Below are 13542 nucleotides of genomic sequence, written 5' to 3' on the forward strand. Positions count from 1 at the left end.
ACAACAATAATTATAGTATAATAATTGTATATACAAAGTAGTATAATAAACAACATATGAAGGACATGAAGTTGAGTCAAAACTAAGCAAACCCCGAACGGAAAGCCCAGTCGCGCAGTCCGTCAGTCAGTGACAGAAGACTGACTACATTCCGCTCGGCATTTCTTCACTAGCACCAACAACAACATTTAGTCACTTGTTGGCGTGCATGATGCTATTGCCGGTTCCGCCCCCGCCGCCCGCGCGAGTAGGCGTTGTTGGATCCGTGCCATCAACGCCGCCACCGCCGCCGCCGCCGCCGCCGCCATCAGCACCTTTTCCACCATGAACAGCATCGTCAGTGGGTAGCTGCGTTCTGCAGTAATACACCACCAACGCCCCCTTCAACATCACCAATGGCAATACCAACGGCAGCTCCATAAACGAATCATCAAGAAACACAACGGATTCCTCCGTAGTATGAATAATAGCAGCGCAACGATGGTGTAGGTGGTTCCAGGCGGACGAACAGAACTCAAAACGCGGCAGACAAGAAATACTCTCTATCTATTTCTGGTGTTGTTAAGGTGCAAGCCATGCAACGAACAACGAATATTTCTACTACACTGCATCTATTCAGTTTCTATGATCCACTAATTATGATCATTTTTTTGGTGCTTGGACAAGCAAGAAACTTGACGATAGAGAGGAAGAAGCAAGGAAACTGGCACTATTTGGTTTGTGCGTATTGTAACGTGTTAGAATTGCTCTTAAAAGTATTACAGCGCGTCCAGAAGCTATCCGCATTTAATTCGTTGCAAGGAGGATCGATGGGCGGCAAGTTAACACTAGTTCCGTAACTAGTATTTATATAGTCGGGATTGTTAACCAGCCCTGGAGATTTACCTTATACACATTTTATTTACTTTGTCTCTTCCATGTCTTTTGTGGCGCTTCGAGTATATGTAGGAAAAAATCGTAGCTTTTGTCATCCAGTGTAACACTGCCTAACGAAGCTGGCGTTTAAAGTTCTCGAGCTCGCAATACTTCATTTAGCTGTAGCAATAGTCAGCTGAGTTATTAACGTTTCGAATGTCAACGTAGCGGCAAAAAAACAACGCGACAAACGGCTAGTAACCGTTCACGAAGCATTAGAGGTTAGTGTGCGCCTATCTAGCTAGCTAGCGAACAGCTCGGATGGACGGCTTGATGCTCGAATTGGATAGGCCGTTGACTGAACCGCGGTAGAGCAACAGCATCGTCACCATCAGCATCAACAACAGCATCGTGATCACTGCATGCTTCAGTGGCAGCAGACAGGTAAGCTGGTGGCAGCAATTGAAGTTATTCGAAGTGCATTAAAGATAGAAATAACCACACGATATTACGTTAAACAGTATACAGTCAGCCGGTAAGTTACCCAGCTAAACAGCCTCTGCGATCATAATTAAGAAGCAAAAAAAAAAAGAAACAATGATGTGAAAAGGCGGCGGTTTTAGGAAAGAACTGTTACCGTAGTGTGTATATTAACGGGTCCTGACGGCGTCGAAACGACGGCGCGATTTCGTTGTGACTGCCACTGGGGCCACTGCTGGCGCTGCCGTCATTCGATTGTACGCTTTGGACAACCACGCCCCCACCTTCTAATACACTAGCGGGAGGTCCGTTACGTACACGATAAGCTCAACAAATTAAAGAGAAGAAAAACTCAAATATTACTCACGCCTATTAATAATATCGGCTTCAGATGCCTAAAAGGAACCTTGTTTGCTTTACTGAAATGCATATTAATTAGCATTATTATAAAGCGTTGCAACGCTAAGCCAAGTGATTATAGAACATCAGTAATTCATCTATCAAGTGAATCACTCGAATAGGCCTGTTTTTGCGTTTTATCAGTAAATCCCTATTCGTGGTTGAGAAGATTAGATTGGGTTAGATCGTTGATAACTAGCAAGTCGTTCCATTTACGCGGACGTTCTATTTATTTACCTATTTCATTTCAGGGTTAGTCAATAGCGGCACCGCTGCCTTTGCTCTTCCTACTGTTGACAAGTTAAAATTCAGTCGGGTAATAAGTTCGTTAATCTACTTGAGCGCCGTGAATAATTTTAGATTTCCAACAAGATTTACGAGGATGGCCTTGTCGAGAAGAATTTTATTTTAAATAAGTAACAACGTGCTAACAATAATATTGTATTAGGATTATCGCTATTTAAAACAACGCGAAACCTATTTAAAACAGATCATGAAACATGGTAATCAGAGTTGGCTGTATCAAGAAGAGTAATGTATTCAGCCCGAACGTTTATAGGCGTAGAATCATAATCTTAGGAACTTCGAAACGAATTGGGCCACGTCTTAAGCAAGTCGGAAGAACTAGCTACATTGACGCAATGCTTTGCTGCATAGATTCACGCCCTATACTTTTTTCTTGCTCCTCGTGCCGGATTACTTAATTTGATCGTTTTATTGTACGTAAGCTGTCTATATTCATTTGTGCCTAATGGCTGACACATTAAGCGTTAACTTCGTCGTTTTTCCCGCTACTGAGTTTGCTTATAAAGCTACCAGCAGTGGTTATTAGATTTTTCCTAGATTCGCGATCGAACAGCCCAATCCTCCATCTACTTCTCAATTGTTACAAGACATATTCGGTTACTTTCCACACCTACTGCTTCGTTTTACGTCCGATATCGCGGTTAGCCATTTCATCAGATGGCTGGCTCCCACGCAAAACGACGTTGGACCTGCTCTGCTGTCTCGCAGTGACCGCCCACTCACGAGTTACTCGCAATACTTGATTCCGATTTAATGATAAAACGACAGCAATAAGTAAACGCAAACAATAGCTGACCTCCTAGGGAACTCGTTGGGAATCTGGTAGCTAAAAAGTCATGGGCAAGACCTTCTCTCGAGTTTAGTTCCGCAGTGATCGGAGCTACCGCCGTAGTCTTCAGTGCCGTCAGCACCCCTGTCGCTGTAACCGCTGCCATCTTAGTTGTCGTTGGCTGCTCATTAAACGGATGCGAGGGTCGACGCACTGTAAAGCCTGCGTAAGTAGTGATGGGGTCTATGGTCGGCTGCCGCCCTGCTGAAGCGCCCCGTAAGGGTTGGTTGTAGAAAAACTCGAGGAGGGAGCGTTAAGGGGCGGGGAGGGGGTACAGGCTAGGAAAGGGGAAAGATGTTTCGCTCGTCGAGGCGGCTGATAGCTGACCGATGGAACGTCCCACAACCAAATTGGTCAGAGGTCCGAGGACTGGTTGATAAAATTCCTGGAATTTCATTGTCCTAAATGAACAATGTAGTAAACTTACACAGTAATAGGTATTTATTAACTAAGTACTCGAAGTGAAAAAGCTAACAAACAGTAATTCTACGTAGTTTATAATTGTCCAAATTGAATGAATACGTTTGCCAAAGTTCCTTTTTCAATGATGACGATTATTATTTATAATATTATTATGTAATGTAGATAGTATTACAATGAGGTTGTACAGACTTCAGGAAGAAAAAAATATGTTTTATTTAATTTCATCAACAACAATAAAAACAAGCGCATTATCGACGAAGCGTTTCTACCGGTGTTATAGTGTTATAGTGTCTACCTCGTATGACGGTTTAAGCTAAGTGGATGCCCAAGAGCTTTTTCGAATATAGAAATAATTCTAGCATTTTTATTATAGGCAAAAAATATCTCGATACTTGCGTAGAGCGTAAAACTCATAATCTTGCTACTAATTTAAAATTGTTTTTGGTAACAATGTCAGTAACAAAAATAGCTGTCGAATTTTTCCTGTCATCGAACCAGTTACCTAAGTCAACCATACCCCTAGTCAGTTATTTTTTCCACCTGCAAATTGCAGTTCAAGTGTGGCGGCTTAAATTAAAATACTGAAATGCCTCTATTTAGGCAGTACATGTAACGTAATTGTTAACAGCGGTGAGGGTGAACGACTCATACAATATCGTATGTTTGGTTTGTAGGTACGGTTGGGACGGTTCGGAGCCGGGGACGCACATGCACACTTACATATACATCTGCACACATCATGCACTACCAGTGCTATAGACAAAAAACATATGTGCGTGTATGGAATGCGAAACCGCAACCATCGTAATAGTATCAACAAGGCACACTGGTGTTTGTTAAAATGTGCGGCACACCTAAATACACAGCAATGTGCCTTGTTTTATCTATTTATCGTTAACCTTCTAGCACTGTTGCCTCGTACGCAAATTCATAGGTTTGTGACACTCAGCTACAGTGTCTACTAATAGCCAGTGAGTCTAGTATTTGCGCCATCATATTTGGGGGGTGCCGTCTGTAAACATTTATGAACAAAGTGTCTCTGAAAGGTGTACCATCTTAGTGTCTTTTTTTTGGTAATTTTCATATATGCGATTTTTTTCTTGATACAGTCTATATATAAACATGCCGAGCCTATGTTGAATCCGAAATGTAAAAACACTGTTTCCTTGGTTGTCTGCTTCTTACCAATCTGACTCTTATCGCTACTGCTATTCCGAATCACTCCTTTATCACAGAAAAAGTAATGCGAATCCGAAAACTGGTGTTCGGCCGAAATTTTTTTTGTTATTTTAATCTCTATGCTAGAAGACTATGGTGGTCAAATCTAATTTACCTGTTTTTTTTTTTTATCGAGTTCCGATCATGTCCTATCGATTCATTAGTCTGAAAAAAAGAGCCTCGCAGTCAAAACAAAGTTATTTTTTTCGTATCCAAAAAACTGCATTTCTAGAATAGCTTTATGATGTCAACGAAGTCGAGTTACTTATTTCCTATTCACATTTGTCATATTCTGTTTTGTTGCCCCATATTTACAATTTCTTTGTGATCATATCAAACACCCACATCTCTGCATTATCTGTTCAAGCAAATCACATGTAGACGATCTAAAAGGCGGCAGCGAGGGCGAAGACAACACGAACTGAGCTTCTCTGAGGGGTCCGACGCTATTTTGACATCATTATCGGCTGTTACAGTCTGCTCTCCCTTCACAAAACCACACTTGTTCTCGCCGAATGTCACTTCAGATGCAGTATAATAGCGGGACCCATGGAAAGATTTTTTTCTCTAGAAAGATCGTTCTTTTCTCTGCCTTCAACGGATATTTTTTACCTAGACCCGTTGAATGGTTGTATAGCCCGTGATGTGTTTTGTGCAAGATCGTCCCCATTATCGAGGTCCAAAGTAATCGCTTATTGTGGGACTTACAGAGGTTGAGGCCTAAAAAAACTTACCGGGTCTATGAACGTTTTCATGTTGTTCTTCGGACACCTTATAGAGCTAGATCATGCGCATCAATTCTGTTTGTTACCCAAGTTGATCGTATATTTATGTATGCATATGAGCAGCTTGTTACACATATGTGTGTATGTATTTTGCACGTACTATTGAACCGTACGAGGTGAATTTGCGTGGGAGGCGTTTCAAATTCGTCGTATTTTTTCATTATCTTACTCGGTCAGTGGATGCTCCTTTGATATGGACAAACAACAACAACAACAATAATGGTAACAAAGCAACAACGACCGTTGAGAGCGTCCGTATTTTGTCGGATATGCCCGGACATGCAAGTGAAAATCCATCGCTGCCTTTGATGCTAGTTCAGTAATAACAGTGGCCTCATATTACTTGCCTATGCACACTTTGTGTTTCTCTGTCAGTGATCTTTGGTATCGTTATTTGTTTTGTGAACGTCTCGGTTCAACAGCCGTCGCCTTGACTCATTATATCGTTGTTTGCTGGCAACATGTTTACTAAAGGAAGACGGCAGCTTCGGGCGTTAGCATAGCACCAAGTGGTGCCGGCGGCAGTATATCCATACCACCCACATGTCCTTGTTGGCTTTTGTATGATAGTAGTAACAAGCAACAAGACTATATAGGCGGTATAACTATCGTTCTACTAACAGCAGCTGAGAAAGTTATAATAGCGCGAACACTGAAAATTGCCAAAAATCGGTTACTGTCAACTGCGTTACTGATTGCTGTCCGATACTACTATACTACGAAAATATTTTTTTTAAGAAAGTGGTTTTTTCATTGAAAAAAATGCGGGAGGCGAAAAACTAGCCTTAATATTTTTGACAAACGCAGATCCACCTGATTGTGAGGGACTGGTAATGGATCAAGCAGTTCTATTTGAGTAATTTTTCCCATCATCATTTGTGATTACTAGTCATATCCGCGCGCTGAATAGTAAATCTACATTTCCAGTGAGTTAGGTAGGTATCTGCTTTTTGTGTCGATGCCACCACTGGTCGATTATTAACCTGCATCTATGCCAGCTTACGCATATTTGATTTACAAGCGTTGGTGCATTTCAACGAGTTACGGAACGTGTACAGGCATAGGAGATCTATCGACGTTTATTTAGTGGCGGTGTATCCTCGGCGTAAATTTGTGACCAACTTACAACAACACTGCACATTGCGCGTTGCTGAAGATAACACTACTCCCCGGGGTAACCGATAGGAGTGTGCTGTTTATCAATTTTGAAAATGCATTTCAATAAGTCTACTATGTGGTGGTGATATATTTCAGGCCATCTCGACGAATGGAGCGCAATTTACAACAGTATACCGGATCGTCAGAAGTCTAGATAGAGATGTTTACGAGTATTTCATTTGTTTGCTTTCATTGAATCAGTATCATTAATCCGCTTCGCTAAACTTTATTATCACAACGATAAATGACGGCCGTCGTCCGCCTGTCAGCAACCAGTGGTAAACAAACTAGCTAAATCATCAGAAAGAGCTGTTTAAGATTTTTACTCAGACTCGATGGGTTCTCATATTAGGGCTTGTTATAACAAGTAGGTAAGGTCTGAAAATCATATATTCATACCTATCTACTTATATATTCTTTTTTGGGTGTCATTCTTATGGCCGTGGTGGCCGGGTACTTAGTGTTATTACGTATTCTCTTCGCAAGCGTGACCTACTTATTCGGAATATGATCACAATTCCGCATGAGAGATGTTCGAGAGATGCTCTGGTTACAATACTCATCAGACATCCTTTTGCTACATGATCATTTCGTGGTTGGCGATGTCTATCTTCAATAGATATCACGCAATAATAGATATGCATCTATGGGCTCATTTACCAATCGATGTGGTAGACGTCTGACACCGTTTCCGCTTTCATCTTTTTTTTTATGGAATTAAGAGATACAATGCGAAATTGTGAAAAATCTAAACCAAACGCAATTTTCTACATTTACAGTAGATCTTCGATATAATAACGAGACCCTTTATATTTATAAAGTGAACTTAAATTGATTCGTGTTTGCGTATAGGTAACGCAAGGGGCAGAAATTATTACAAATAATTCAATAGCCCGCATTCACTACATGGAAGTGATGTATGTTCTGTCCTTTGATTTTTAATTGGTCTGTTTTCAAACTAAATTTTACTTCACGATCATTTTTATATAAAAGTGGCCTATGTGCGGAAAGAAGCCTTATTTTTGCGCTCTAGATGATTTCCTGATTATTGGCAACTGACGGCTTTCAGAGGAGCTTGCCTTATGATACTCTCGGTGGTGTAAGAGTAGCACGGCTACTTTTTGTTAAAAAAAAAGTGCAGATCCAGGTTCGAATCCTGGCCGAGAACTACAAGGAGATACCCTTATCGAAAGCAGCTTTTGCCAAGAAGGAAATAATCAAATGCAGAATTATCAGGTGGATTTTGTAAACCGCACCGTAGGGCTTCGCAATGGCTGAATAGAATAATTTGCGATAATTTTTTTTAAAGACGCAATATATAGCTATACGAAAATGCCATAACAGCTTTCCCTTAAATTACCTTTCGGTTGGTAATTTGATCAAATTCTGAGGTATACATTTTTCGATTCCTTATATATTACTGAACTATTATAAAAACTTGTTCGAGCGATTCGTTGTAAGTTTGATTGGGCCGTTTATTTTTATGAAATTTTTATGGCAAGCATCATTGAAGTCCTGTTTTCGGATAATTGAAGTAGGTTTAGAGACTTTTAGAGGTTTCATCCTCAACACGAAAAAGGATCCCATGATTATTCTACACTCGAACGTGGTGTGTCTTGATTTCCACATCATTTGAACAGCAACATTCAGAAATAGGATTTTTGTTCTGATAAGCATACACGTTATATCTTTAAAGGTCAAATATGCGCCCTATAAAAAGACCTGTGATTTTTGGGTGGGATTCAAACGTTTTTTTTACGAGTCTCAAACGAGTTTTATTTAAATGTTTCTGTAATAGCTGAATACTTCTTCAATGGAAAAAAACTTTCGCTGCTGTTAAAACGAATATGTTTGTCGATATTAATAAAATTATCAAGTATACTATGAATATGCAACGCTGCTTTCTATTTTCTAGTTTAGGTGGCTTTATAAAATATAGCATCTACATAGAGTATTACGGTAAGTAGAATAAGTCATAATAATAATAATAATAACAGGAAAGAATAGCAGGAAGAGTTTCCACACTTCCAGTCAATATATAACCAAGTTTTGACCATCCTGAAGCTATCTTTGATGCGATATGGCTTAATAGCTAGCTAATTAGATTATAGTAAAACCGTTATTAAGTAATTATCATCCAACTTATGATCATGGATAGTGTAAGTTTGTAAATATGACAAAATAGGTGACCAATAAATGCGAACTATGTGAGTACAATATAACACAAATAGTACAAAATGAGCAAAATACGCTCCATTACAAGGGCTCAGTAGTTTTAAGCCTACTTCGATCCAAAAATTTCCATAATGCATGTTCATCTCTCGGAAGCTTGTTGCTGCACAATAAAAAGCTGTTATGTTGAAAGACACCTGATTCTAAACAACTCACCTTCGTTTTTCTCAGCTGACGCTATGTAACAATTCTTCAAAATCGGCCTCAACCAAGGCTTGAACAAGCATCAGGAGGTTCTTGCTAAGGTCACAGAAATGACTCAATAAGCCATTCTTCATACTCCGAGGTATTTCATATAGAAATCATATAGAGCAAAATATGAATTATCAGTTAAGACATCTTGATAACCTCTAACGACTAGTCATCTTAAGGCTTTCTGCGCCCCTGAGCATTTTTTTGTTTACTTTGAATCCTCGAATTTTTAAAAAAATTTAGCCGGTATATAAGTCTATTTAAGTGACACTTTAACGAGTTTATACCTGTTAAAATCGCTTGACGCATCAAAAAATAAATAATTTAGAAATTATTAGTGAGCGACGTAGATCGGAACAGAATCTATAATAGCGATGGATGATGGTTAGGTCAGATAAATACAACTACCAGGAATGACACTTCAAAGGTTCATTGAAATATATTTTTGCTTGGGTAGAAGCATAGTACCAACTCGAAAGAAAAGGTACACTTTTAGATGCCTCGTCCTGTGCATGATCCCTATTAGCTAGCAAACGTTGTTCGACGATAATTTACGATTTAAAAAAATACGGCTCATTTTTATATATACAGGCATGTACGTTATCTAATTTAGCTAAATGGCGTAACGAATGCAGAATACGTCGCTGTTAATTGAAGTGATCAAAACTATTGACGTCGGAGAGCTATAGCGATTTCGTGCGTTTGTTATTTGTGTTTTAAAAATGAATTGTGCCATTGACAGGTCGAACGAATCTTCAAAGCGAGCTTAACTACAGGGATACGATAAGAGTGCTTGGGTAGCTGTAGCAGAGCACTAATGAACATATAACGACCTTTTATAGATTTCAAGGAAATCTATATAATATAACTCTTTTCTCGTGTATGTTACAAAAGATTTCGCGTCGTACACTAATGGTGGTATTTTGTTTATGTCTCATATTTACTTATTTACGTCGTCACTTTGGTAGAATAAATTTTGGAGTCCACTAGCTGTTATAAATTCTTCGGTTTGCTTTGAAGATGCGTAATATCTATTCAGTTCACAAGCGCTAAAATCAGTATTTTAGTGCGGTTTTTTTTTGTTTCTGCAGGTAAAATTTTGTAAAGGTGAAAAAGACATTAGTTTGTAAAGTCTTACATGTAATATTAATGGCGAATACATAAAGGGGTAGATCATTTTCTATGACATGTGTTTCTCTTTTGATTTGCAATATAGCTTTATCTATAATAATATGACAATATGCACACAGAATGTGTATACCTACATTCGTGTGCTACCTGTTGCTTTCGGTTGCCATTAACATTAATATCGTTCCTTTACTTCTCTGTAAAGGATACGCATCACTTCTATCAAGCTCGCCACTGTGCACCTATATATATATATATATATATATATATATATATAGAACTGTTTTCGTATCTCTCCTGCGTCGGTTGTACTAGCTGCTGCCGTGCAGATCTGACGGGCCAGTTTCAACAAGCTTTTTTATACTCCTGGACGGACTAATCATTATGAGATAGAAGTTCAGAAGCGAGCCAACGACGACAGCGACAAAACAATAACGAAGTAATGAAACGCCATTATAGCACTACCGCCGCCATCGCCACCGAACGCAACAGCAGCCCCGCGTTCAAGCGAGGGAAAGAATTGCGCGATGCTGCTGCATTTTTTCTACTGTTGTTATTCCCACTTTGCGTAACTCTGTCCGTGGTCTATTAGTAATAGTTTTGGCTTCGCTATCGCACCCGTCAGCAGCCAGGGAAACCACAGGCCGTCTAACAAACTAGCTCGGTTGTCTTCCCATCTTCAATTTACGCAAAGCAAAGTGGCAGCAGCAGCCCAATGGTAATAACGACGTGACCACGTTCCCAAACCACGAAGACAGTCCCTTCAGTATCAGGAGAAACGTCGCACAACATGAGCAAAACCGACCGGCATTCGGTGCAGCAACGATTACGACGCCATCGTCTCAAATTCTGAATATCTGCTGTTGCTGCTGCACGTCGACCGACCAACCGGCTAACAAGAGACTGGAACTAGCGAACGCGCATTTGGGAGGGCCTGCAAGGTGACCTTGAAACCATAGAGCAAAATACTGCCAGTTGTCTCTGTGTGTGTGCGTTTATATGCAAATATAACAGGTACCCAGTACTAAAGGCCGATCCAACTGACGGACGGACTAGCAACAATCAAAGGGCCGTAGCAGTCGAGGAACATTATATAAATACGCTTACACACACATGCATTTATAGATACGTATACACATAGAAAAGAACCTGGGATATATACACACAAAATGTGAAGACAAGAAAAAACTGTGAAGAAAAGAGTAGCTGTCCTGTAAACCCGCATACGGCTGAGACACCGACAAACAGATAGAGAGGTTTTTCACAGAGTAAAAGCGAAGCAACGGCAGCAGAGAGGCAGCTACCGCACGAAAGTTGAAAACACAGATATTACTGCAGGTGGATCACCCTGAACCGACGAAGGTACAGGAGGGCGGATATATTGTACGAATGATACACATACATTCTGTAGCCAGTAGTAACAAAAGACTGTTAACTGCAGCAGGAGCCATACTATTCACCAAATGGATAGGCAACACAGTTGTCATTAAATCATTGAGTTTGGCTTAATACTGGTCGCTTCTTCTAATTTCTTTAGCCCGAGTCTTTGCTTCTCCTGAATTCTTGTAATAATGCGCGCTTGTTATTACTGAGGTAATGATAACAAGCTGCGCGTTAATTACATTGTTGGCATTATGACTGGAAACGTTCGAGGTAAAAATATGTCGAATCAAGAACAATGCCAGGAGCACATGTTATTGCTGACACTTCACATGAGTGCACTTTCTTCATTGATTAATTTGATTTTACTTCACATTCGGTCAGCGCAATTAGTTGGCCAACCAGAAAGATGAACTAAAACTTAGGTGATCTTAAGCAAGTTATAATAACCTATTTATTATGCAGAATTTCGACACCTACACACTTCCATAGATTGCCATTTTATAGCTAACTAGACGTAGTATTATTTTAGCATTTTTATATTAGTAGACCTACAAGAAGGCCTTATATATGTAAATACGAATATATATTATATACGCCTTATATATGGAAATAACGATAATAATAGTAACGTTTTTGGTGTGGGGTTCCTATGTTTTCAATGGAACCTGGATAGCAAAAAAGTATCCGGCTATTTGTGATACTGCCACAATAAATTATGGTCATAGTTGATTCCTTGCTACAGGAAGTCGTTTATTCAGAAGCACAGTTTTCATGTATGTTTAGGCGCATCAAAAATATGATTTCCAGAATGATATACAGCTTTTTAGTTTAGAAAGCAAATAATATTTTTTTTTTGACTTCTGAAGCTCACTTTAAAATCTCATTTTATCTGACCAGGATATTTACAATGACCCAACAAATTGTACAAATGACCTAACATGCCTGATAACAAATGAGATGACCTTCTTCTGGTGGGATAACATATATAGTGGCATATTTTACACCAGGTGTATGAAAGTATTAAGCGAAACCACACAATTCATTAAATGTTAAATGCAAATGTGGCATTAATTGTACCTGTTGTATTCACAAATGAATTCAAAATAATATAATTGGCAAATATTTTTTCGCAATTTTAATCTTACATAATTTGAATAAAATAATGTAAAGACTTAATACGAAAAAGACCCCCGCTACCAGTGTCTCGTATAAACGTATCATTGCGATGGTTTTAGTCAAATAAAAATGTGGACGAGGAACATAGCCAATAGAAAGAGAATAGGCAGATCCCTGTCAATTATATATACATATATACTTTGTCAGAAAATACTTAATTTGTATACAGTAGTACCTAATTAACATTTACCAATTTTCAATCAATAATTATCTATGAAGAGCCAAGTTGTAAAATGCGCAGAAGTAGCGCGCTGGATTCACAATCATTAGGCCTGGAACGTAGTTTTCAACTCTGACTCAGTATTTTTTTCAAGTTACTTGAGTTATTTATGTTAATTTTTTGTGCATTCGATTTAGACTAATGCTGGCATCATAATTTCCCTTACTCGTAGCATCTTCAAAAATGGGTCCGATTGTGCCACCCGTATTCCTGAACATCCCAGAAGAATTGTTGCTGAGAGGTTTCAGCCTTCACAAAGGAAACTAGACGAATAGGTGTTGCCGAGTATTGAAGTACGTCTCAAAATCCTGAATCGCTTCTAAACCAAGTAATGCGAACAAAAAACCTTAACAGAAGCTTTAGCGCACAGATCTTCGGCAACGGAAGCCGTTTTGGGTATTTTTTTCTAATCCTTTAACCAATGGGTAAAGGACATTTTACTAGTAGTATGTTGGTATTACAGTTTAATGAAGTAAAGAATATTACCAAGACGAATATATTTACTATTTAGAAAACGATAATACTATGTTGGTTCACATATTTACTCGCTGTCATATGTAACGAAGTTTTATGCAAACTTCATACTCCACTTCCGCTTAGTTCTATCAGTTCCTGTTAGAGTTCTTGCATCTTGTCTAAAACTTTCTCCTGTAACGCCTCGTCATTCTCTTCTGTTAGTGCCGGACTTGCACGCGCTAGGTATGAGTAGAAGCCGAATTTCCTGAACAGTTTAATAATAAGAAAAAAGCATATTCTCA

Source organism: Varroa jacobsoni, unplaced genomic scaffold (genome assembly GCF_002532875.2).
Source record: "Varroa jacobsoni isolate VJ856 unplaced genomic scaffold, vjacob_1.0 contig01400, whole genome shotgun sequence".
Taxonomy (NCBI): domain Eukaryota; kingdom Metazoa; phylum Arthropoda; class Arachnida; order Mesostigmata; family Varroidae; genus Varroa; species Varroa jacobsoni.